Raw genomic sequence first — 25,494 nt, forward strand, 5'->3', positions numbered from 1 at the left:
ATGGGAAAATAGCAATTTTACAAGCACCCAAACTGACTACCAAGAAGGAAATGATGTCCTTCCTGGGCACAACTAATTTCTGTCGGAGTTGGATTCCAAACTATGCCTTGGAGTCTGCTCCACTGACCAACTTGATATACAAGAAGCCTATGGCAGCACAAGATTTATTACAATGGACACCAGAAGCAGAATCAGCTTTCTGCAAACTGAAACAACTGATAGCATCCTCATTAGTTTTAGGATTACCAAACTATCATAAACGTTTTTTCCAAACTGTAGATTGTAAGCAAGGTTACATGACATCAGTGTTAACACAACAACATTGGGATAAGCAATGCCCCATAGCTTATTACTCATCACAGCTGGACCCAGTGGCGCGATCCCTGCCCCACTGTGTACAAGCAGTAGTTGCAGCTGCAATGGCAGTACAGGCTTCGACCTCAGTAGTGTTGTTCCACCCTCTCACATTGAGAGTGCCTCATGCAGTCACAATTATTTTACTGCAAGAAAAAGTAGCATATCTTTCTCCTGCTGGACATCTTTCCTGTATGACTATACTCTTGAGCCAACCTCATATGACGATTGAACGATGTACAACTTTGAACCCGTCTACCTTGCTCCCGATCCCTGCGGATGGCACACCACACAGCTGCCTGCAAGAGATTGAGCAAAAAACACTGCCTAGAAAAGATCTAACAGATGGATGATGCTGAGGTGACATATTATGTGGACGACTCATGCAGAAGGGGTCCTACAGGACAGAACCTAGTGGGGTATGCAGTAGTTTCTGATACTGAGATTTTAGAAGCAAAGTCTTTACCACACAACTTATCTGCACAAGCAGCAGAATTGATTGCCTTGACAAGGGCTTGTACCTTAGCAAAGGGTAAATGTGTGAACATTTTTACTGACAGCCAGTACGCTTTTTCTACTGTACATGTTTTTGCACAACAGTGGAAAAATAGAGGAATGATAACATCTACTCGTAAACCGATTAATCATGCACAATTTATTTTGGATTTGTTAGAATCTATTCAGTTACCTCAGAAAGTAGCTATTTGTAAATGTGTAGCTCATACCAAGCAACAGGATAGGATTTCAAAAGGTAATGCAAGAGCTGATACAGCTGCAAAGCAGGCAGCTTCAGCTTCAGAAGTATTTCTTTTGAGTGAGGAACTACAACCCTCTGAGATTTTAGATTTAAAAATGTTGAAAACAATGCAGACACTTACTATGAAAATAGAAAAACAGAAATGGATAAAAAGAGGAGCAATTCTTGAGAAAGGGCTGTACATCTCCAAAGAAAGAAAACCAATTTTGCCGTCTAATTTGTTTAGATATGCAACTTTGTTGTGCCATGGGCAGTGCCATGTCTCAACAGGGGGGATAGTACAGTTAGTGAACCGAGTGTTCACTGCATATGGATTTACAAACTACACAAAAATTTTATGTGCAGCATGCCATGTTTGTAACAGGCATCATGCACAAGGGGCATTGAAGCCTAAGCAAGGGAGTTTCCCAACACCACCGTACCAGTTCCATACTATCTGTATGGATTTCATAGAACTAAACAAATGTGAAAATAAGAAATATTGTCTTGTCATTATAGATATGTTTTCCAAATGGGTGGAAGCTTTTCTGACTAAAAATCCAGATGCAGCTACTGTTGCAAAGGTCTTTGTTAAAGAAATTATTCCTAGATTTGGCATACCGGAAAAGATCTACAGTGACAATGGCACACACTTTGTAAATCAAACCATACAACAGTTGAGCCGATATTTCAGAATTTCTTTAAAGAACCATTGTGCATACCACCCCCAATCCGCAGGATTAGTAGAGAGGCATAAATGGGTTTTGAAAAACAAACTTAGGAAATTGATTAGTGAGACACAGAAGAACTGGGTGCACTGCCTGCCTCTGGCACTGTTGAGCATGAGAACTGTTCCAAATGCAAAAGGGTTAACTCCTTTTGAAATACTGTTTGGGAGGGCATATTATATTATTATATACCTCAGTGGACCCTACCCAATTCGGCTTTGTTAGGGGCAGATCTTGCCTCTTAAACCTAGTTGATTTCTTTGAAACAGTTACCAAAGCCATAGATGAGGGCAAGGTAGTCCACACAGCCTACCTGGACCTCGCAAAAGCCTTTGACACAATACCCCACTCGGGCATCATAAATAAGCTTACCAGCTTAAATATCAACCCCTATATCACAAGATGGGTTGCAAACTGGCTCAGAGATAGAACCCACATGGTCAGATTCACAGGTGCCATGTCTGAATCCAAACCAGTTACAAGTGGCATCCCACAGGGCTCAGTTCTGGGACCTCTCTTGTTCGGTATTTACTTCTCTGAGGTTCAGGGTAACACGGGGGGATTATGGCTGACAAAGTTTGCAGATGACTGCAAACTGAGGGCCATAATCGAATTTCCAGCTGACACAAGCACCCTCCAAAAGGGTCTCACAGAGACGGATGCTTGGTGCCAGAGCCACGGCCTCAAGCTAAATGCTAAAAAGTGCATAGTCATCCCCTTTGGGAAAAACAAGGTGCCCACAAATTACCACATAGGTGGTAATCCATTAAGTATGGAAGAAGTAATTAGAGATTTGGGGACCAATGTAGATAGTAATCTCTCCTTTGATAATCACGTTGACAAAGTGGTTAGAAAGACCTTCTATATAGCCCACCTTATCACAAAAGGGTTCACATCTAGATCAAGAGAGGTCATTGTGCCCCTCTACTTGTCACTCATCAGGCCCATAATTGAATACAATGCCCCTTTTGGGATGTACCTTACCCGACACCTGCAGCAACTGGAGAGACCCCAAAAGTATCTCACCAAGAGGATCATGGGCTACAAACAGATGTCCTATGCAGCTCGACTAAAGAAACTCCAGCTCTACTCAGTTGCTTACCGCCTACTCAGAGGCGATCTATGCCTGATGTACAAAGCCATGTCAAACCCAGAATTAATGGACATGCTCCACCTCAAAAAATCCAAGTCCCTTAGAGCTACACGCTCCAGGGACCTAAACCTCAGCACACAAATAAATAGGACATGCTGGAGGGACAGATTCATTTCCCAGAGGCTCCCCTCACTCTGGAATAGAATCCCAATTCATGTTAGACATAGCCCCTTGCTGACCCTCTTCAAGTGAAATTTGGACGCGTGGATGGGAAATCGCAAATTCACCCCTGGGATCTCTCCTGTGTCCCTGCTAGACAGAGGCACAGTAAACTAATCTTAAAAGGGTACCTTCTGTCTAATAGGGAGGCGGAAGCCAAATACACTCTGGCTAGGCTTATAAATGCCCTAGGGCAGATAACCTAGTATCTACCTATGAACCTATGAACCTCTCATGCCTGCAGACCAGGAGGCTGACAGTTCACTTGCAGAATACATGAGACGACTTTTAAGTAATAAATAACTTTTGCAGTTAAATTCTGTTTCAGATAAAGAACAAACCAGACCATCAGAAGCAGCAGTAGTCCCAGGCACGTGGGTCTGGGTGAAGGCTATCAAGAAAAAGAATTGGACCACACCGAAGTGGGAAGGGCCATACCAATTGCTATTGTCAACACCCACTGCAGTCAAGATCGCAGAGCGAGCGTCCTGGATTCATCTGACACACTGTGAATTGGTTAAAAACTTTGAACTGGACAAAAAACTTGTTACTGTTACACAAGAACAAAATGACCAGATACGGAGCAAATAGAAATGCTGAACAACCTCAGAAGTATTGCATGATCATTCTGTTGGCCATACTGATAACATTAATCTTTTTGTTGTGGCCTTTCCTTTTTCCAGCCACACGAGCTGAACTGAATAAATGTGAATCACTCATAGACTGGCATCCGAACTTTAACACTTACCAAGCAATTAACTTTCTTCAAATCCTTGACTGCCATGCTCCTATACACACCACTAGAATAAAAACCAAATCAGCCCCTTGGCTCACAAAACAAACCAGTCAGAAGATACTCCTTAGAAATAAAATCTGGGCAAAATGGAGAGCTACCAAATGCCCAACAAATCACATTCACTATAAACAGCTAAGGAACGCCACTAAGAAGGATATTCTTAGAGATAAAAAAGATTTCTACCTTCAACTACAACAAACCTACCAACAAACTCCTCAAAAGTTCTGGTCATGAATAAACAAACTCCTTCATCCAGGCAACACCACTACTCCAGACCCAACTGACTTCAACCATAATAATTCCACCCTGATCCCCGATGCCTTTAATAACTACTTTACCAAAGCCATTCTAACACTAGCTAATTCTTTACCACCTCCCACCACTTTCCAAACTAACACCTGAAATAGTCCCCTACCTACCTTTCAGATTCAACCAGTATCTACAGCCCTCATCTGTAAACTACTTCGAAAACTTAAACCTTGCACCCCTTCCGCTGACCGTCTCCCATCCGAATTCCTACAAATAGCCGCAAAAGCCATAGCATACCCAATGTCCATCATTATCAACAGGACTATTACAGAAGGCAAAATCCCTGCACTATGGAAGATATCCCATATTATCCCACTACACAAAGGTGGTCCTTCTACTGAGCTTTCTAACTATCGCCCTATTGCCTTACTTTCCCCTCTAGCTAAGATAATGGAAAAATGTGTTTGCAAACAATTACTTACTCACCTACTACAAAATAACCTACTTGCAAACTGCCAACATGGCTTTAGGCCATTTCACAGCACATCGACTGCCATCTTATCCTTTACAGATTCCATAAATAAAAATCGTAACAATAACTCTTTCTCCTCAGCCCTATTTATTGACCTGTCTAAAGCCTTTGATATGGTTAACCACAAATCACTACTTGACAAACTAATTGCCCATTCTCTCAACCCTCAAGCTATACAATGGTTTAGGTCATATCTGGAAAATAGACAGCAAGCTATTCTTTGGCAAAAAAATTTATCTTCACTACTACCAGTCAGTATCGGAGTACCCCAGGGCTCTATCCTAGGTCCCCTTCTCTTTTCTTTATTTATTAACAATCTACACGACTCCATACTACAAGCCACATGTATTCAATATGCTGATGACTCCACCTTAATCTGTACCGCCAAGAACATAGCCACTCTACACTCTCTTACCCAAACTGTTTTTCAAAATGTTGAAAACTGGTTTACACAACACTGCCTCCTCCGAAATCCTAAAAAAACTAAATTACTGCTTTTCACCCCTACTCACAAATCACCTACTCCATTCCTCTCTTTAACTTCCAACAATGGTACTATCATTACCCCAGATACTACAACCCGCCTTCTAGGTGTAACTATTGATAATCATCTCAGCTTTGACGAACACATCAACTCCACTATAAAGTCTGTTAATAAAAAACTTGGTACCCTCTATAGAATCAAAGCTTTCCTTACCCCTTCTGCTAAGAAAACTATTGCCCAAACACACCTCATTTCTACCCTTTTCTATGCCTCTATCATTTATACTAACCTATCCAAAACTAATCTCTTGAAACTCTCCACCTGTTATAATAGCATTGCTAGATTCATCACAAGCTCCCCCTTTAAAACTCACCACTGCCTTAACCTCAAACAACTAGGATGGCTAGAATTGAAAAACCATATACTCTGTCAACAATTACTTATTACTCAAAAGATCCTACACTACCCTAACAACACACCTATCCTCACTAATCTAATTACACCCTATACAAATCTATCCACACTCCGCTCTGCTAATAAGCTTCTAGTTTCCTCTAATAAAGCTAATAACAAAGCTGGGGATTCTCTCTTCTCAAACACTGCAGGAAAAATCTGGAACCAGCTTCCAGCGGAAATATCTATCCTTGCATCTACTTCTCTTTTTAAAAAACACCTAAAAGAACATCTAAAAACTCATTGTCTTTGTCCATGCACTAACCCTGACTGACATTGGTCTCTCAACTTTTATTTTTTAATTACCCCTTTTCCCTACGCCTTTTACTTAACTATCCAATTCATATTACTTCTCCTTCTTTTGAATGATGTATACACCACTTGTCCTCTCCTCCCTACCTGAGACCTGCACATACCTTCTATTGTGTGATGAATTATCAGTTAGTAGAGCCTCTATTAAACTTGCTATAATTTGAAATGTATTTTTATTTATTCTCTATGATAGCTATGTATGTTTATAAACTGGTAACTGTTGTAGTTCAATAATGTATCATGAATTTCTCTTTTTAATGACTAATACAAAATTATTCTGGAATCCTTCTTATGCCTATACATTGTTAACTTTTGCACGGTTCATGCTTGGAGCTTTTCTCCCCGGGCCTCTACTGAAAATGGACATATATCCAGCTAGACTAGCCCGGTTAACAAATGTAAAATAAACAAATAAATAAATAAATAAAATATGGGTATGCTGAAACCTTTAATGCTTCAAATTGCTGGATCTGCACAGCTATACCAACAGCATACGGGGGGATTATTAATGACTGCTGTCCCCCTAGGGGTCAATGAGACCTGGGAAAATTTGCTTTTTGATACTACAACTGTAAAATCATAAGACAAAACAGCATTGTACCTGCCTGTTACACAGAAGGGAATTGTATGTTTTTACAAAAATGATACTGTTCAGGTAGGTTGGATTTATTGTAATGTGACTGTTCCTTACAAATGTTATACCAAAGCCAATAATGCAGGTTATATCTGTGATGCAAACTATGACTCATATCTTGAGTCGATACATAAAACTATTGATGAGATACAATGTAATTCTGTTCTTTTAAAACAACTATCTATTATTGATAAGAAAATGTTTCATGCAGGGCAAGTGTACATTAATACTAAAGTAGAGAATTGTTATTTTGTTTGTGGGAAAAAGGCATACAAATGGTTACCTGAGAACTGGTCCGGCAGTTGTTTTTTGGGTTACCTGGTTCCAGCTATACGACACACTGCAGTCTTGCCTCAGGAAAAAATTAAAAATGTCAGAAAGGTCACCAAGAAAACCGGAAATCCAATCAAAAGGCCTGAAAGTCCAGTGGGACGAATCGAAGCAGGCTGGAGAAACCATAATTCCATGAAAAACAAAGATAAACTGACACACATGAACTTGAGTGACGCTATTATATCATGGGCAGGTACAGCCCCTGCATATGGCACAGTGAAATCGATTTGGGAGCTGAGAAAACTGTCCAAACATCTCGAAGTAATGAGTAATGCAACTTTTTCTGCTCTCGAATTAATGACTGATGAACTGAACGCTATGAGAACTGTGGTGCTTCAAAACCGCATGGCTCTTGACTTCACCCTAGCGGTGACAGGTGGTACGTGTGCTTTAATAAAAAAGGAGTGCTGTTCATATATTCCTGACAACGAGCATGAGATAAACGACCATCTTGAGGTGATTCAGCAAGTGTCGACCATGACCAAACCAGGCCCAAACCCACTGACGGAATTTTTCCAGAATTTGTTTGGGGGGTGGCGTAGCATCCTAATGAACATCCTGATTGCCATTTGTGTGGGATTACTCCTATTAGGAGTGTGTGTTTGTTGTGGTATTCCCTGCATGAAAAGATTAATCAAAGCTTTTATAGACATGTCAATTTCTGAGATTTTATATCAAAGTACTGAAATTGAAGAACTGTTAAAAAGTGAAACACTTTCATGAGTTTAAACTAAATGACTCTCTTAACTGCAAATTCTGAACATAAAGAGGTTAGGAGAAGAAACAACTGTTTATGCTTTTGAAAATAGAATAAAAAGTATTAACAGGGGGGAACTGTTAGAAAAATATGTATTAATGTATATGTTTAGTGCTTATTAGAAGCTAAAAGGGTTAACACATTTCATTCTATTTTATGTATAGCTTAATTGTGTATGAAATTATAAGATGCTTTTTCAAATTGCAGTACGCTTTCTGAAATTGCAAGATGCTCTCTAACCTAGTATTTGCTAGCGCAGCAAAATTCATGTTTATGCCTTTTGGAAATTTACTGAGAAGCAGGTGATTATCTGATAGGTCAGGAACATGAATGAATAGTGAATGAATAGAACAATACTGTTTTCTATAATGTGATTGAATATGAACAATCAGCTCTGTTCGTGTTATGAGAACATGCTCAGCTGCGGAAAAGTAGAGATACATCAAACAAAGACTGCTTGAAGAAATGAACTGTAATCTGTACTTGCTTTGTGCTCAAATTAGCCATAGTACCTTGAATGGTAACAATGCATAGTGAGAAGTCATATCTGACCGGTGGTCATCAAGGCCACATTGTTTTTCTTAGGAAGTTTTTTTTGTAAACTTGATATGCCAGCAGAAAATCATGGACAAACAGCTGCTGTGAAATAATATTGAAATAACTTGTGATTTATTATGTCAGCTTATTAGGCAATGCCTTGTAAGAAATGTATAAGAATAGCTTCACTTCCTGATTCTAGTTAGACAAACTCTGTATTAGCACGTTTTTGTCTCCTTGCTGCAAGATTAAAGTGCCTTAACCTGAACCTGTCGTGTGTTGATAATTTCAAAGTTGTTTTTCCTTTGACAAACCTAAGGTTTCGGCATTCTGAAATTTAGGTATGGGGATTTCTAGAGGTTTAATTTTGAGTATGTTTTTGAAGAGACTAGCAATCCCACCTCCCTTCCTGCCCACTCTATACAGTCTTAATATATTATATCCTGGTGGGAGGATTTCTTCATTTTGGGTACTAGGTTTTAGCCACATCTCAATAATGGTAAGTATGTCTGGGGAGTAGTGGGTTATAAATGCGTGTAGGTCAGGAAATTTGTTGGAAATACTCCTGCTGTTGATATTGAGGATAAGAAGGTTAGAGATTTGCCTGGCTGAGAGTAGAGTATTGTGTGGCCCTGGGTTTAGGTGTATGTCTCCTGATACAAGAATTCTCTTTGTGATAAACAAGATATGTTTAATTGTGTTCAGTATTTCTATATTGGATCTAAGTGATATTTTCTAGTATAAGATGTTGTTATGGAGCCTTATATATGTGTGTAGTAAGTTGTCTTTAAATAGTGTAGAAGAGAAGTGTGTGTGTGCATATATTTTTGTGTAAGTATGTGTTGTAAGGAATGTTGTGTTTTCTAGAGATGTGTTAGTATGTATTTCTGTGATGTTGGTTAGGTAAATGAGAGTTAGAAAATAGAATCCTAGGATGAATGGCATTTTGTGAGGGATTGGTAGTTGTATGCTAGTGGTATTGGGGTTTAAATGTGGAGGTAAGTGTGGATACATTGACAGCAGGTGGTATGTATATATTTAACACACTTCTACATGCCAAAAGAGTTTTAATAGGTAAGTAAAGCTTTCGGGTTAACCACCCTTCATCAGTACATCTGTACAATGTACTGATGAAGGGTGGTTAACCCGAAAGCTTTACTTACCTATCAAAACTCTTTTGGCATGTAGAAGTATGTTGGAGTATTTTGAAAAGGTTTACCAGGAGTTTTTGACTATTGGTGTTATGTATATATTTAAGGCAGAGAGTTGGCTATGGGGTGTGGGACAGAGTAAGGGATATGTGATGCTTGATTGGAGGAGGGTGTGATCAGATGATGAGGGGTTGGAATAAAAGCAGGAGTAGTGTCGATGGGTGGGAATTGGGGACAGGGTAGGGGAACTGAGTGAGCCGAGCGGAGTGAGTCAAATGGAGTGAGTCTACACCAGACCTCAAGACTGCAGAACCAATCTAAAATGACTGGTCAGGACAGGAGAGGAAAAGCAAGATGATTTACAGTGAGAAAGTTGTCAATTTTCCAGCAGTTTGCTTTTTTTATCCTTAATTTCAATTTACTTGGACAAACTGCAGAATTTCAGGGGTAGCATAGGAAGATATTGCCAGTGCTGCAGAGTCCTGAGTGGTCGGTACACTACTCATTTAAATCACCACAGAATAACAGCATGACAGAGCATATAAACATTGTTAACCTTATTTCTTGACTGTTTTTATGTTTTTTTTTTTACTCAAACGTGTTATTATTTTTTCGGGAATAACAATAATTCTGATTACATTTATCTGAACGAATAAATAAAATAATATGTTTTTATGTTTTTTAAAGGCAGAGTTAGATTGCTGGAGCTTTCAGAGTATGTCACGAGTAGCAATCCCTAACATTGTGAAACTTTCATAGGGGGTGGGCTAGGTTAAGTGAAAAGGTTTTAAAGCTCCTAGGAAGGAGAAGGAGAAATATAGATGCAAGTTAGGAGACTGTAATAGGTACTGTAAAATAGTTACATTTGGAACACAGGTTTAGCTGCTTAAATTAACAAAAATAATCTTCCGATATACCCTTGAGTTACACCACGTCATAACAGATGAAAACTAGTAAACCAACAGCTCAAATATTAGTTACATTGGAAACACAAATTATTACATAAAAATAAAAAGCCTTAGATGGGCGGAGGCTAGATGGTCAACTGAGAGCAGTCAATTTTGAGAGCTCTATCAACTAGTATAATAATATCGGAAAACTTTATTATTTTCAAGTTTAAAATGTCAGAAATCTATAGATAAACTACTAAACTACATAAATATCAATTTTGATGGAGCTATACAAAAATTTTCCTGTCAATAACTTGGAGATATATCGAGTCACTGAATATGAACAACTCAAGAAATTCTCATCAAAATGCTGCTTTGAAAAAAGAATTGCAATTGATGATATCTACCTTACAGGAACTGTCTTTGAAGATGGATGGCTTTAAAAATGACTTAGAAAACCTCAAAATAAATTCTCAAAAACAGACTGATACTCTTAAGGAACTATTACAGCAACACCATACAAAAATAAAAAATATAGAGACTTCTCTAAATGACATTGAAGGGAGACTCAAAGAGAAAGAGTTCCAAAAAGAATTTCTGCTTAAACATAATACATGGCTGCTTAACAAAATAGATGACTTAGAAGACAAGGAAAGGAGAAACAACATAAGGATCATTGTTCTGCCTGAAAACACTGAAGAAGAAGACATTATTTAATTCTTAACAACCTGGATTCCTGAAATTTTAGACTTGCAAGAGGGACTTCCATTTGTAACTGAAATGGCACATAGAGCACTGAGGAAACTTGCTTCTAACTCAACAAATACTCCACCTAGATCCATAGTTATAAAATTTATTTCATTTCTGGACAAGGAACTAATATTAAAATCTGCTTGGAGAAAATCACCCTTAAAATACAATCAAAGCCTGATAAGGTTTGACAATGATTATTCTTCCAGAATACTAGAACAAAGGAAACAATTCTGGCCAATAATAAAACAGTTGAACCAAAGCAACATTAAAGCACAACTGGCCTTTCCAGCCAAGATAAAAATACTTTTTGCCAATGGGATGAGAACCTTTAATGACTTAAAAGAAGCTAATATATTAATCAAAAACAATAACATAGTGTCTATTCTAGAAGAAAAGGAATGGGTGGCCCTACTCTTAAAAGAATAAAAAAATAAGTCCTTGGACTTAGGTTTATCCATCAGATTAGGAATGATTTTCATTCCATGGCTAGTGCAGATCTTAGTTTTGTTAACATTTATTAATTTAAAGTTGTTATTTCACAAAAACATTTTAGAATGCCTGAACAAAACATTACTTTATTGGTAAACACTCAAAGTATAAAACTGATAATTTCCTTTAAAAGCTCAAACATATACTTTATAGTAATCAGAGGAAATCTTTAATAGTTACTATAAAAAAAAATGTTTGTTTGTCTTTCGGCTTTTCTCGGTTAGGGGTCGCCACAGCAGAACTCCGGTCTGCTAATGATTGACAGTAGATTTTCACTAACGCCAACGTGCCAGCTCGACATCTAACTACATAGTCTAAATAACCTAAGATGGATTTAACTTTACTATCTTTAAATACCAATTGCTTAAACTATCGTAGCAAGAGATCAAATCTACTGAAATATTTAAAACTGAACAAAGCACAAATTTTCTTCCTTCAAGAAACTAATTTCAAAACAAATGACAATTACAAATGGAATCCTAAGGAATATATGATATTGGGGCAATCCACTTATAAGACAAAGACAAAAGGGGTAATAATTTTATGGAAAACAAATGTGATTAACCCAGAAATCATTTATAAGTATAAAGATAAAGAAGGCCTTATGGCATTAGTTGTTTTTCTTTTGGCTTTTCTTGGTTAGGGGTCACCACAGCGGAACTCTGGTCCACTAATGATTGGCAGTAGATTTTTATGGTGACGAGGTGCCAGCTCGATGCCCAACCTTCAGCGAAGGCATGCCCATTCACGCATGTCTTTTGAACGCCACTCGACCACTGGGAGGACATGCAGACTCCACACAGAAGGAGCTCCAGCTGAGAATTGAATGAGAGAACCTCTTGCTGTGAGGCGATAATGCTACCGCTGCACCACTGCGACTCAGCCTTATGGCATTAGTAATAGTTAAACAAGAGCACTTTTGTCCACCGATGCCTCCATGGTGGGAATGCTTCCTATGTTTATGTGAGATATTTATGAATTTTATTCAAAAGAGTTCAAAGAAAGAAAGATTCTATAACCTAACCTTACTATGAAAAAAAAAGCCCTTTTTTTTTAAAAAGACAAATAGCATGTTAGTAGTAGTGAAATGGGGATAAAGGGGAGTTTTTTCCAGAATTGTATACGGTATTAAAGGGATTACCCAAAATAAATAAAAAACCTGGCCTATACCTATGGGGACGATGAGTGTGTGGTGAGGCTGGATAACTCCCATGTTTCAGCCTTTTGGAAGTATCTCTACGACCTGTTGTTGATAGTTGATGTTTGGTGACAATTATTTTCTACAAACATGGTGGCTATGGGCAGCACCCCTGTGCTATCACACACAATTTGGTTTGTCTATTGGTGGGAACAATTATTTTGTTCTTGTTTACCTGGCCTTGCTCTGAATGTGTACAGCCTTCTATGGACTGACTAAGAGGAGATTGAGAGATGCATTTTTATGACCATCTCTATAGTATCCCGTAAGCAAGATGATACCCTTTTGATTTCTATCTTTTTTACATGTTTCTATTATATTTATCTCTATATATTTATGCATGTATACCTCTTTTTCTTTAATATTAAATAGTATGCATAATTTCATAACTTCTATAAGTTTTATACTTCTTTTTACTTCTTTTCTTCTTCTGATTTGACAGTTTTATCTTTTTTACTTTTTGGTTTTTGTTATTGGGGGCGTTGTTTGTTGTAAGTCATAGTTGTTTATTAATAGGGTCTATTTTCTTTTTTCGATACTAAGGTATATTTATTTTTCTTTGTTTACATACAGTCATATGTGATGGCAGCACAAACACATATGCCAAAACATTGTGTTTTTTTGAGACATTGCTCTGTTCTGGATTTTATCTTGGTGTTGGTTGGGTTTAATTTGAAAAAAGTTGTTTCTGTTTGCTCAGTTAATAGTAGGTGATAAATTAACATCGCTGACTGACTTAAGTGGACTAAGAAACTTTAGGAGACCAGCCAGGTATGGTTGTTTTCTAAAGGGTGTTTTTTTTTTTTAGTCCATTAGTTGTAGTTGTCTCTTGTGTTTGAATATCTCTTTCTACTACTCTGCTGCATCTGTTGGAACTTTATGCACTTTTTTTAACGAAAATATCTATATCAGCGTTTGTCATATATTTGACTGTTTAAGGTTTAGTTAGATATAATAGCAGAATATGGACCCTAGCCAATCTATACTGGTTCCCAGGCACTGGAAAAAGAGCTGTTAAAAACACTTGGATTTCATTTGCAATAATTATAAAGGCAACTTAATATTAGTAAGAGATTTTAACTGTATATTTGATATTTCTGAAACTACAAATAAAAGACTGCTGTGTACATCTGCTGTATCAAAAGCTTTAAACAAGTGGGTAGAATCATTTCATCTTGTAGATACTTTCAAATTTAAAGAAGATAAACCTTTGTTGTTTTCCTATCAAAATCACAGATTTGGTACCCAAACTAGAATAGATAAAATGTTTGCTGCCCATGACTTGCACTCTAAAATCATTAATTTCTCAATGACTCCCTGCCCCTTTTCAGACCACAATTCATTGATATTAAAACTTCAAAATGGGTACAGACCATTAATCTTTAACTCCAGAATTCCAGCATATATAACTAAAATTAAAGAGTTCAAACCCTGGTTATTATCTGAATTACAGTTCTTCTTAGATATTAATTACACCACAGAGATAAATAAAATAATGATATGGGACTCATTAAAAGCTTACATATATAGTAAAACCCTAACTGGGTATAAAAAAAAATCAGAGAATGGGATTCTGAATTATTAGATCTACAATTCAAACTTTTGTCAGTAAAAGCTGAAAAAAATCAAAATCATTTAGAGATGAAAAAGAAAGTAGAAGTATTAAACAATAAATGCAATGAAAGTCTAACACATAAAACCAGTTTAGCTTTAGAAAAACTAAAAATGCATACCTTGGCCACTTCGTCCAAATATCTACATAATTTATCCACAAGAATCAAAATACAATCAAAAGCTAATAACATTAAAAATATCTTCCATGAAAAGAAAGGGAAAATGTATTAGATATAGATGACATTCTTGATGCCTATAGATATCATTATGTGGAACATTTCCAAAAAGAAAATATACATATTGATCAATTAAATCTAGATGAAAAATGTTCTAATATAAAAAAAATACCAGTAAAATTAAAACTAGATCTGCAATCACCCATATCCTACAAAAATACAGATACAATAAAAGAGGGTAAAAATAATAGAGCTCCAGGTACAGATGACATAATTATGGAAACATATAAACGTTTTCCTTCAAAGATACTATCCGTCTTCCATAAAACTCTATTAGAAATTCAGTCACAAGCTTTAATACTGCCCTGTTGGTCATATTCCTTAATCACACCAATCCTAAAGGAAAACAAATCCCCAAACCTCTGTACCTCATATAGACCTATATTATTATTAAATAATGACTATAAGACATTTATGACAATATTAATGAACAGAATGAAAATACCAGCATCCAAAACAATAAATAATTATCAAACTGAATTTATATATCATAGACACACATGATAATATTAAAAGGATAATTTTTCTTATAGATTATGTTAATAAAGAAAATAAAGAAACATTCATAATTGGCTTAGATATAGAGAAAGCTTTTGATTCCCTAAATTGGGACTATTCGTTCAAAATCCTAATGCTATTTGAATTTCCTACACCCTTTGTTCATCTCCTAAAGAATATATATACAAACAATTTACCGCATGTCAAGTTAGGTCCATTTACCTCTGAATCTATACATATAACAAAAGACACTAAACAAGGATGTCCCATGTCACTGATTCTATTTGCTCTGGATATTGAAATATTGGCAGATTCAATTCGTGACAATATAAAAATCAAAGGAATAGATGTTTATGAACAATACAATTCTAAAGTAATGCTATTTGCTGATGACATATTACTAACATTATCTAATACAAAAAAAAGTTTCGAAGACTTAGATATATTAATTAACAAATTTCACATGACTTCAAGACTCCATTTCAATAAATCAAAATCAAACAAAAAGAAAAGCAGACTAAGGGTGATCATATCATAGGGAAACAAAAATCTACCTTAAAATATCTAGGAATTGAATTATGCAAGGATAATAATGAATTAGTCTCAAAAAACTACAATAATATCATCAATACAATTAAAATCTCTGTGTAAAAATGGAACAAAATAATATTAACATTTGAAGATAGACTACAATTAGTAAAAATGTTTTTACTGTCCAAAATCCTATATATAGTCTTGGCAATGCATCTGTTACCAGAAAGGAATATACTTAAAGAAATAAATTCATGCCTAATAAAATTTTTATGGTTTCCCAAAAATAAACATAATAGCTTTAATACATCATATCAGACCATGGAAACAGGGAGTATTAAAATTTCCTGATATAGAAACATATATAAAAGCATCAATATCTAAAACAATCTCAGACTGAATATGCCCAAATTACTCTGCAAATTGGAAATAATTACTAACATTAATATCAATAAATGAATTTGATTTACAAAAATTCAAATAGATAAAAAACAATTTTCCATGGCACATGTTATGTATTAGCATGCAATATAACATAACTAAACCCACTAAAACTTGTATGATTAATTATTATATTGACTCATTTAGGAAAATTATTAATGCAAATATAGATTTAAAAATCTGGTTTGATCTTTTAACACCATTTATATTCACAAAGAACTTTCCACATAAAATATATAGAGAAATTATTAATTCCTGGGAACAGAAAGGATTTGTTTGTTGGCTCCAATGTATCAAAGAACTAAACGTTTTAGATATGCAAGAAATAAAAACAACATACAAAATTCCACAACAGGACTGGCTAACTTTACAGAGTATTCTGTCATATTCACAAGATTTAAGTAGAATAATTAACAATTCTTCATTTAAAGAAATACCTAAATTTATGAAATACATATATATGAAATCATATATAATGACTTTGACGTGGGAAACAGTATTTCAAAATTTTACAAAATATTGATAAACTATAAAACAACACCCAAAACCTCATATTGAAAATATATAACAAAAGGACACTCAATACAGTTAACTGAAGATATTAAAACAAATATCTTATTATCAATAACATATACATCCTTTATACAATACTGAAAAGGTTTTAATTGGAAATGCTTGTACAGATCATTCTTAACCCTAGACAGAATCAGTAAAATTAGTTCTTCCATAAAATGAATATGTTGGAGATGTGAACAAGTACACAATGCAGATTGGAACCACATTTTCTTTGATTGTGTTAAAATTAAGCCATTTTGAATGGTATTAAGAACTTTCTACAAGCTTTATTTAATGAATCATTTTATTTAACTAAAGCTCTTGTATTATTAAATGTGAATGAATGTCCTCATTTGAATAGGTAAACATGTATCTAGTATGGACTATACTTGCAATTTCAAGGAAGTGTTTAACAAGAAGATGGAATACAAACACAATACCAACTTTGGAAGACTTCTACAGCCTACTGAAGACCACAGCATTATTTGTCAACAACCCTTGGGGAAAAGTCTTATCGTTAATTGACACCATACAATAATTGATCAGACAGTCTAATAATGGATTGGACATACTTATAAAGTTACTGTATACATTAAGATCTGTTATAGTGTCAGGCTAATGTAAATAGTGTACATAGTTATTTAAGATGTTATATATAAATACTATGGAATTTATTCAAATGTATTTGAAAAATAAAAAAAAAAACATTGGGAAGAAAAAAGCCTTAGAGAGGACTTAAACATTTTACAATATTACACTGTTTGCCCACAGTGTTTGACTAGCCAGTGTGTCTCCTGCTTCCTCCCAAATAGCTCAGATAATTAGGCCACACTTCTCTGTGCACATGTGTGAGTGGGTGTAAATCAGTAAGCATTCCTTTAACTAACAGTTTTACAAAAAACTTCCCAAGATTACAGCAACAGTCCAAAACATTTGATTACTTAGGCCATGCTTCTCTAAAAACACAGTGGTTGCTATTTAGTCCATGCTTCTCTGTGCACGTAGAGTTTGAAAATTAGACCATGCCAGTTAACTGGTGTCAGATTAGAACACACATGCAATGGATACAGGAACAGTGAACACTTTTTATTTGAAAACACTGCATAAGAAAGCACCATCACCCTTTAGAATTGTATTGATTATTGTTGCTGTAGGTCTGGCAAGTAGACCATATATAGATGTGTAAGACATCTAATAAACAACTCATCCTGTCCTGAGATTTCCCAATCAGATTCGTCTAGTAGGATCTCTGATCACGTAGAGCTCCTTGTGTAAACATCTTGTGCAGTCTATTAATTTTGCCTTTAATGTTCTTATTTTCCCTATCTCTTCTTCTTTGTCACTTTATTTTGATGGGTTCTCAGACTCCTAGTCATTCAACAGAGCATACCCAGACTTACTGTGGCCTCACTTAGATTTTAATAGATCGTTACTGTTTTAAATCCAGATGTGGTTATTTTTAAGCTATCACGCATTTCACTTGGATTCATACCTTTAAATAACTTGGCTCGCTTAATTTTACTTAAATTGTCCAAGACCTTCCTATGGTGGGTAATCACTGTTGTTTTTAAGCTATCACACATTTCACTTAGATTCATATCTTTAATTAAACACACTTAATTTTACTTAACCAGTCCAAGATGTTCCTTTAGTTGGTAATCACTGTTGACTTCTTTGTCAAACCAAACCTTTTGTTAATGTAAATGGAACTCTATTGTATACACAAAACAGTAAGCTAATATTAGCCAGCTAGTGGTGGTATTAAGCAATGCTAATACTTTTCACTGGGATTGGGAACACAAAACTCTAAGATATGCTTGCCTTGAGTAAAACTAGAAATAACCTTTTTTAAGTCATTATCTACAACAAATAAGTTAAATATCTTCCATTATCTCATATTACCCAGTTTTGAAAAATAACATAGATACAGTGTATAAGTTCCTCTAAATATTCAGGACTAGATTTGGGTATCTTCTAAGTGCTAACAATAGGCCTACATACAGGTCCTAGCTAGCCTAATACCATTTCAAGTTATCTCTGTCATAAAAATAATTAGATACTATGACCTCTGTCTGTTAATTTAACAGAATCAGAACATCCCATCTGTTCCTTTGCTCTTATTTCTACAACTCTGTTTGGTATCCTTCAAAAGGCAGACACCATTAGAAGTCTATCCATTATGTCTCAGTTATAATTGCCACCTTTACACTTTGTGTTTATAATGCATGATTTAACAAACATACTCTATAATTTAAGCTTTAGGTATTTGTTAATAAGAACTAAATTATATCCTATGCGAGCTTTGAAAGCTGCTCAACTGACTGAAACTTAAACTCATCATTGTTTAGGGTTTTCAAGATGTTCAAACTCAGCATATTTTTACACACTTTTTTATACGTATACACCATCCCTTTCTAAGTTATTGTACATGTAGTGCATTGCCTTTAGAAATGTGATACCATCCTTAATTAAGGAAAACTTAGAAATACAGGTGTTGACCAAGTCTATCTTGTAATTTAGGTTTTTAAATAAGCTCATATTTTATTACTAGGCTTAAGATCAATGGAGACCATCAAGACACTAAGCCACATCACCCAATACTGGGGAGACAAACAATGCCTCCATTTAAGATACTTTTTTCACATATCCATAGTGCAAATTTGTGATCACCCATCCAGTCATCCAGACTGGTTTTAAAGGCTGCTAGGAAAGTACTCTGCCTTGTAGGTATCACAGAAATGGGGTCTATGCTGAGTTAGATATCTATCATGATTTTTTTTATTTTTCTAAGTCTTTTGGGTTTCTAATACCATGACAAGAATGGACCCCATTCATAAGTCAAAGTATGATTAAAGTTCATGAAATTAGTGTCATTTCAGTCTTTGATGTTAGCTAGAAGTGTTCTTTGCAGCACTCAGAATATGAGTAGAATTGACTCCTTTTTCAATTCATACAGAGTTACATACATTGGTAACATATCTAAGTATGACTACAAATTCTTTTATAAGTGTGACGTCTCTGGTCAGGGCCAGTAATCAAGGAACCTCAATCCTCATCAACGACACAGGTGAGGGACTTTCACTTGGAACAAAAATAGATACACACAGTATTTCCAAATGCAAATGTCTGCACCAAGCACAGTTTCCCTTAAGAGCACACAGAGAGCACATTCTGTCCCGGGGGCTGGGTTTTCCTCTCCTGGTCCAAAATAAGACTCCACCTTTCTCTCTGCAGAAACCAGTGCTCTGTGTCCCTGTTCTAAGTAGCTGAAATATGCATTCATTTGAGATTTGATTTTCACACACACATAAATCTGGGAAAGGCTGGCACAGATTTACCAGCTATGCCCCCTCTGCCCAGACTATAGGTAGTTACACTGCCACCAGCCAGCTACTCTAAGGCTCTTACAAGGGTACCCAGTTACACTGAGTAAAATCAATACTAATACAAATGGTAGTGTTTGACCAATGCAGTAAGGCTTTCAGGATCGGCCACAGTATCACCAAATAAGTACTCTCAAAGGTTAAAATATTCTAAAAAAAGACCAACCACAATGAAAAGTTTAAATATATTTAATAATAAATAATAAAAGAACATGAAAACACTAAATATTTACTTACAATAAACACCAGAGTCTCAATCACAGGAAATATTAAAAATAACACCAGTGGACAGATTCACACAGATACAGAAAAAATACTTAACTAATCCCACTATATTTTCCTGACTGATCTAAATAATTACTGTCTTCTAGTTCACTTACTAGAGTAAGGCAAGATGAAGTGGGTGAGTGGTCCTTCTTTGTCACTTATGTCTCATCTAGTATTAGAACATCATTTCAGTGCTGGATTACAGAATGACATCCTTACTGGTAGGTGAGCCAGAATCTTGCACATATATGTCACCATACACACACATAGTGTTTTGCTAAGATGTGTTATAGTATCTGGAAGCTACAAAACCATTTCAAAAACTTCCACCCTTCCAGGGTAGCAATTAGTTCACCCCTTAGGACAAGACAGTAGGATTCCTATTCCTGGTTTTCACAGACATTTTGTCTCTGGCTTTAATCAGAATTGTAAGATATAATCTTTATGCCCTAAACCAGGTAATTTAATTTCAGACTTTTTTCAAAGTTAGCTGGACTAAAATTAACTTCTCTTCCAGTATCCTCTGTTGCAATATATTTATTTCAACAGTTACAATACAGTCTGACATACAAGTGTATTTCTTTTCTGTCTGAAAGAATCCACTGTTGGTACATTTTTAACACAAGCAGCTTTACAAATACATTTTCAACATAAGCACCTGTACAAATCAGTTTGATATACAAATGACATATAATTCTTTACATAACTTTAGCTAGCTATGCTGGCATATGTTACACATCCACTGCCCTACGCCTCCTGGCATAGCTGGCACTAACTCACATTGTCACAATAAGACCCGTTGCTCCTACTACTAATGGAACTGTCTGGGTATCCTTCTTCTACATTGTCCTCATTTTTGCCTTCAGATCCTCGTATTTTATGACTTTGTGTCTCTCTGTATGTAAGACAGTGTAGTCACGCTGGGTGTAACAATTTCAATGATTAATGCTACTTTTGTCTTCTTTTCATGGACTACTATATCTAGTTTTCTCACATCTATTTTTTGAACTATTGGTAATGGGTGATCCCTCGTGATATCAACTTCATCATTTTCTATAATGCTTTTTAGCTGATGTTCCCAATTTTTTTTTCAGCTATTTCAGTATTATAATGTCTGCACAATCCTCAGTGCAACAGTCTTGTCACATTATTATGCCTTTCGGTATACAGTCATTCTACTATTAGTATATCACAATCAGCAATAAAAATTGTGACTGTTTTCAGTTCTGTTTTACAGAACTTACATTTGTCTGTTTTTCCCCATGTTCAATAGACTTTGTAAACCAACATGTAGTCCATTATCTTGGGCTGCCAATATTACCCTTTTGCCTTTTGGTTTAAATTTACCTCTCCTTAACCATTCCTGCATTTAATCCTGATTGACATTAGGTTGTTCCAAGAGTTTTCTGTACTTGCAAATATATTTCTGCATTTTCCACATTTCTTGCCTTCTTATCTGCTCCTTCATCTTATATATTCCTTCTTTTGTATTTTGGCTCATTCAGTTGCTGCCTGATCTTTATCTACCTCTGGTTTGATTTCCATTCCCGCTTGACACCAATATGCTTCTGCTAAACTAAGCAGGGAAGTCATCTTAGACTTATTTTCCTTATGTTTTAAAACTTTCACTATGTTTGTGTCTTGAGAGGTCAGTCCTACGACTGCAGATCTATACATGTAATCAATTTCAAGAAGATCCATATCACCTTCAGAATGGTATACACTGATTTTTATAAATTATTTGATAAGCATGAAGCATTTTTCTTATTTTCTTGTCCAACTGATCCAATACCTTTTGGGGTCAGCCAATTACTCCAAACCTGTAAGTTAGGACAGGAAGAGCAAAGTGGTTTATAGTTTGGATTTTGCTAGGGCTTTAGTCTATTAGAGTAGCTGATGAAACATTGAGGGATCCCAAGCTGATTAAGGTAGTTAGCAAGGTATGTGCTAAGGGGTGCATTAATGCAATGATAGGTCTAATAAGGGATGACTAAAGTGGGACTACAACTTCTTTGGACCTTAATGAGATACCATGACGAAGCTGTGGAAATGTTTTATAGCAATATATTGCCACAGGGTAGTACACATTTATTCATTTAATTCTTTTATAATGTCCATCAACTTACAAAGTCCTCTTTTGGTTTATTAGAGGGTTATAAGTTACATCATCACTGGCAGCTACATGTACTATCAAATATGTACACAGAGAAGTATCTATAGCACTTGGTGGGCATCTCTTAATTTAGCTTTAGGAAGACATGTTACAGTCCTTTCGTGGTTGTTATGCTTGCACACACGTGATCCCATACACTTTGTCAGAGAGTCTCCTATAAACAAAATTTTAGTGGAATTTTCCTTTAAAATTTGCATTGAATAAGATTCATCCTGATTTCCTGATTAACGTTTATCATTGATTTACTTACCACATTTATTAAATCTGATGGTATTCTAGCCTATTTAGACTTTGAAGTTTTTTAATTTAACTTTAATCTCTTTTGTTGTCACCATTGTTCATTTGCCATTAAGGGTCTACTATCCCCCTTCATTACTTCTTCTAATTTATTTCTTTATTTTCTTTATTTCCTGTTCATCACCTCTAGGAGTCTCATAAGATAGATCTTTCTTCTGTTTCACACAAAGCCATATGTCTCAACTATCCAAAATTTTGCAGAATACCCAACTTTTGCCTCATGTTTTTGGTCTGTTCATTAGAGAATTTATATTATTTTGGCAAATTGTTGTGCATTGAAGTCACTAAATAAAGGCACACACTTGAAGACTTCATATCCTTCAGACTATGCATTCTAGTGCAAAACCTGTTAGTCTAGCAATATTCTAAGTTTATAAGAGCAATATTTAAAATCTATTACTGATTTTGGGCTTTTGTTTCTTCATTATTTTTGGCTTTGTCCAGAAATCTTTCATTAACAGATTGGTACCTAAGCGTGAGGCCTACTGTCACTCTTTCACTTCTTCATTCTTAAGTTACTGCTGCTTTCATGATTGTTGTGTTCAGATTTGCCATATCATCTGTAGCAATTTCTCATGCTTTAGTGAGGTTGTGGCAGTACTTTGAACTTATTTAATTTGACATTCTTTTCCCTTACAGCATCTTACAATAATGTTTCCCTGCTTTATCCAAGACTTTTATTTCCAGGTCCTTCATTTTTTGCATTCTCTGTCTTACTTGTATTTACCTAGACTCTCTCTTTCAGAAATTAACGTGGAAATCATGTTTTCCTTCATGCATTCTCTTTCTGTTATTGGTATCTTATTTTGTTCAGTCTGACAATGCTCAATATAAGAGCTACAAATTCTTAAAGGCTCAACAGATTATAGCCCCAGAGGGTAGGAAGAAGATATGACAGTAAAACAGCTGAGACAGCAAAAGCAAATGGTGATTTTATGTTACTGGGTTTCATCCCAACATCTGTGTGCTCCATGGCCAATGGCTATTTCTTGGAATATTCCACTTTCTCCAAGGTATGGCAGTCTCACAGATGGTATACATAAATTCAGGAGGTGGTGGGGTCTTGCCACCCTGCCAAAAATTAGTTTAAAGGAGAACAGCAAAGTTTGACATTTCCTCTCCTTCAGCACTTTCTGTGCTTTGTTTGTTTATTATTTGTTTTTGGCGTGTGGGCACTCAGTTTTTTACAAGTGCCAGTGTTTCAAAATTAAGCTATTTATAATGCTTATATTTGCAGTGAATTAGTGCTCTCATAGCAAAATTTAATACATGATATTTCTGAATGCTAATGTTTCAAGCTGTAGTACAGTCAAAGAAGTTCCAAGGTAGGGCTGCTTTCACTCATCTTTTATTTCAAAAATAAAATACCAGAGAGGCTGTGAACTCATGACCTAAGATTTACATCGCTGCTATGTTGCTCTGGACATTTTTGTATTTTTATCATTGTTATTATTTTTATCATGATTAAAAAAAAGCTATCCTTACCAGGACAAGGCAGGGCTAGTGCTTGATTAGCTGAAATACCTTTAACCTGTTCACTGCTGTGAGATAAGGGTTACCTTTCAAGGTTCAGACCTTTAAGAAAGTACTGAGCATCAGTCTGAAATTAACTATGACAGGAATCTCAAGTTGTGGATTTACTCACTTGCTTATTTTTTGAGCATGAAAATCCAGCTGCCTAAAGGCATGGTTAGTATTATACCTAGGAAGAAAGTCTCTTACAAGAGAAAATGTTAGAGGATATCAGCATGTGTTCTGCATCCCAGTCATCCTAAACATGTGTCATCCATATATATCTATATCTATATCTATCTATATTTATATATATCTATATCCATTTATATTTATATATATATATATATATATATATATATATATATATATATCTTTTCTCCGTAGGGGGTCGCGCCAGGAACTCCGGTCCGCAAATGATTGGCAGTAGATTTTACGTGACTGGCTTGTCGGCCTAATGCACAACCTTCAATGAAGGAGCCATTCACGCATGTCGCTACACAGAAGATGCTCTAACTGAGAATCGAGCGGGCAACGTCTAACTGTGGGGTGACAATGCTACCACAGCACCACCACCGCAGCTATAATATATATATACATATATATATATATATATATCTATATATATATATATATATATATATATATATATATATATATATATATATGGATTCACTTTATAATCTCAAAATACTGAAAGGTCAAATTTCATTATCTCGAGACCATAAAGTTGAATCTTCAAAATAGTGAACGTGCATAACTGTGAATCCGACTAAGTCAAATTTGTGGTTATGGCTTTACGTTACATGACGTGTAGTGTATTGTGTGGATAGTGTCCAGTGTAGTGTGTGGATTTAGGTGGAATTTATGGTAAGTGAGTGTTTTGTAAGGATTTTGGGTAGGTGTTTGAGTGTATGAGAGTGTGTTTGTAAGTTGTACGTATGTGTTAGGGTAGGCAGGTAAAAGTATGAGTGTTTAAGTGTTGGGTGTGCTGGGGTTTATGTGTGTGTGTGTGTGTGTGTGTGTGTGTGTGTGTGTGTGTGTGTGTGTGTGCATGTGTGTGTGTGTGTGTGCGAGGGACTGTAGAAACTCTGGGTGTGAATTTACTGTCTTATTCTGTTTGTGCGATCTCACAGTTAGTATATATAAGTCGGGGGGTGGGGGGGGCGCAATGTAGTGTAGGTTTGTTGATTTGTGTTTTTGTGTTTGTGTGTATTTTGTTTGTTTATTTGTTGTGGTGTGGGTAGGATGGTGTATGTGTTGTGTGGTGTATGGTGTGTTTATGTTCG

The sequence above is a fragment of the Protopterus annectens genome, chromosome 5.part0, assembly GCF_019279795.1.
Source record: "Protopterus annectens isolate FY-2018-M chromosome 5.part0, PAN1.0, whole genome shotgun sequence".
In the NCBI taxonomy this organism is placed as follows: Eukaryota; Metazoa; Chordata; order Ceratodontiformes; family Protopteridae; genus Protopterus; species Protopterus annectens.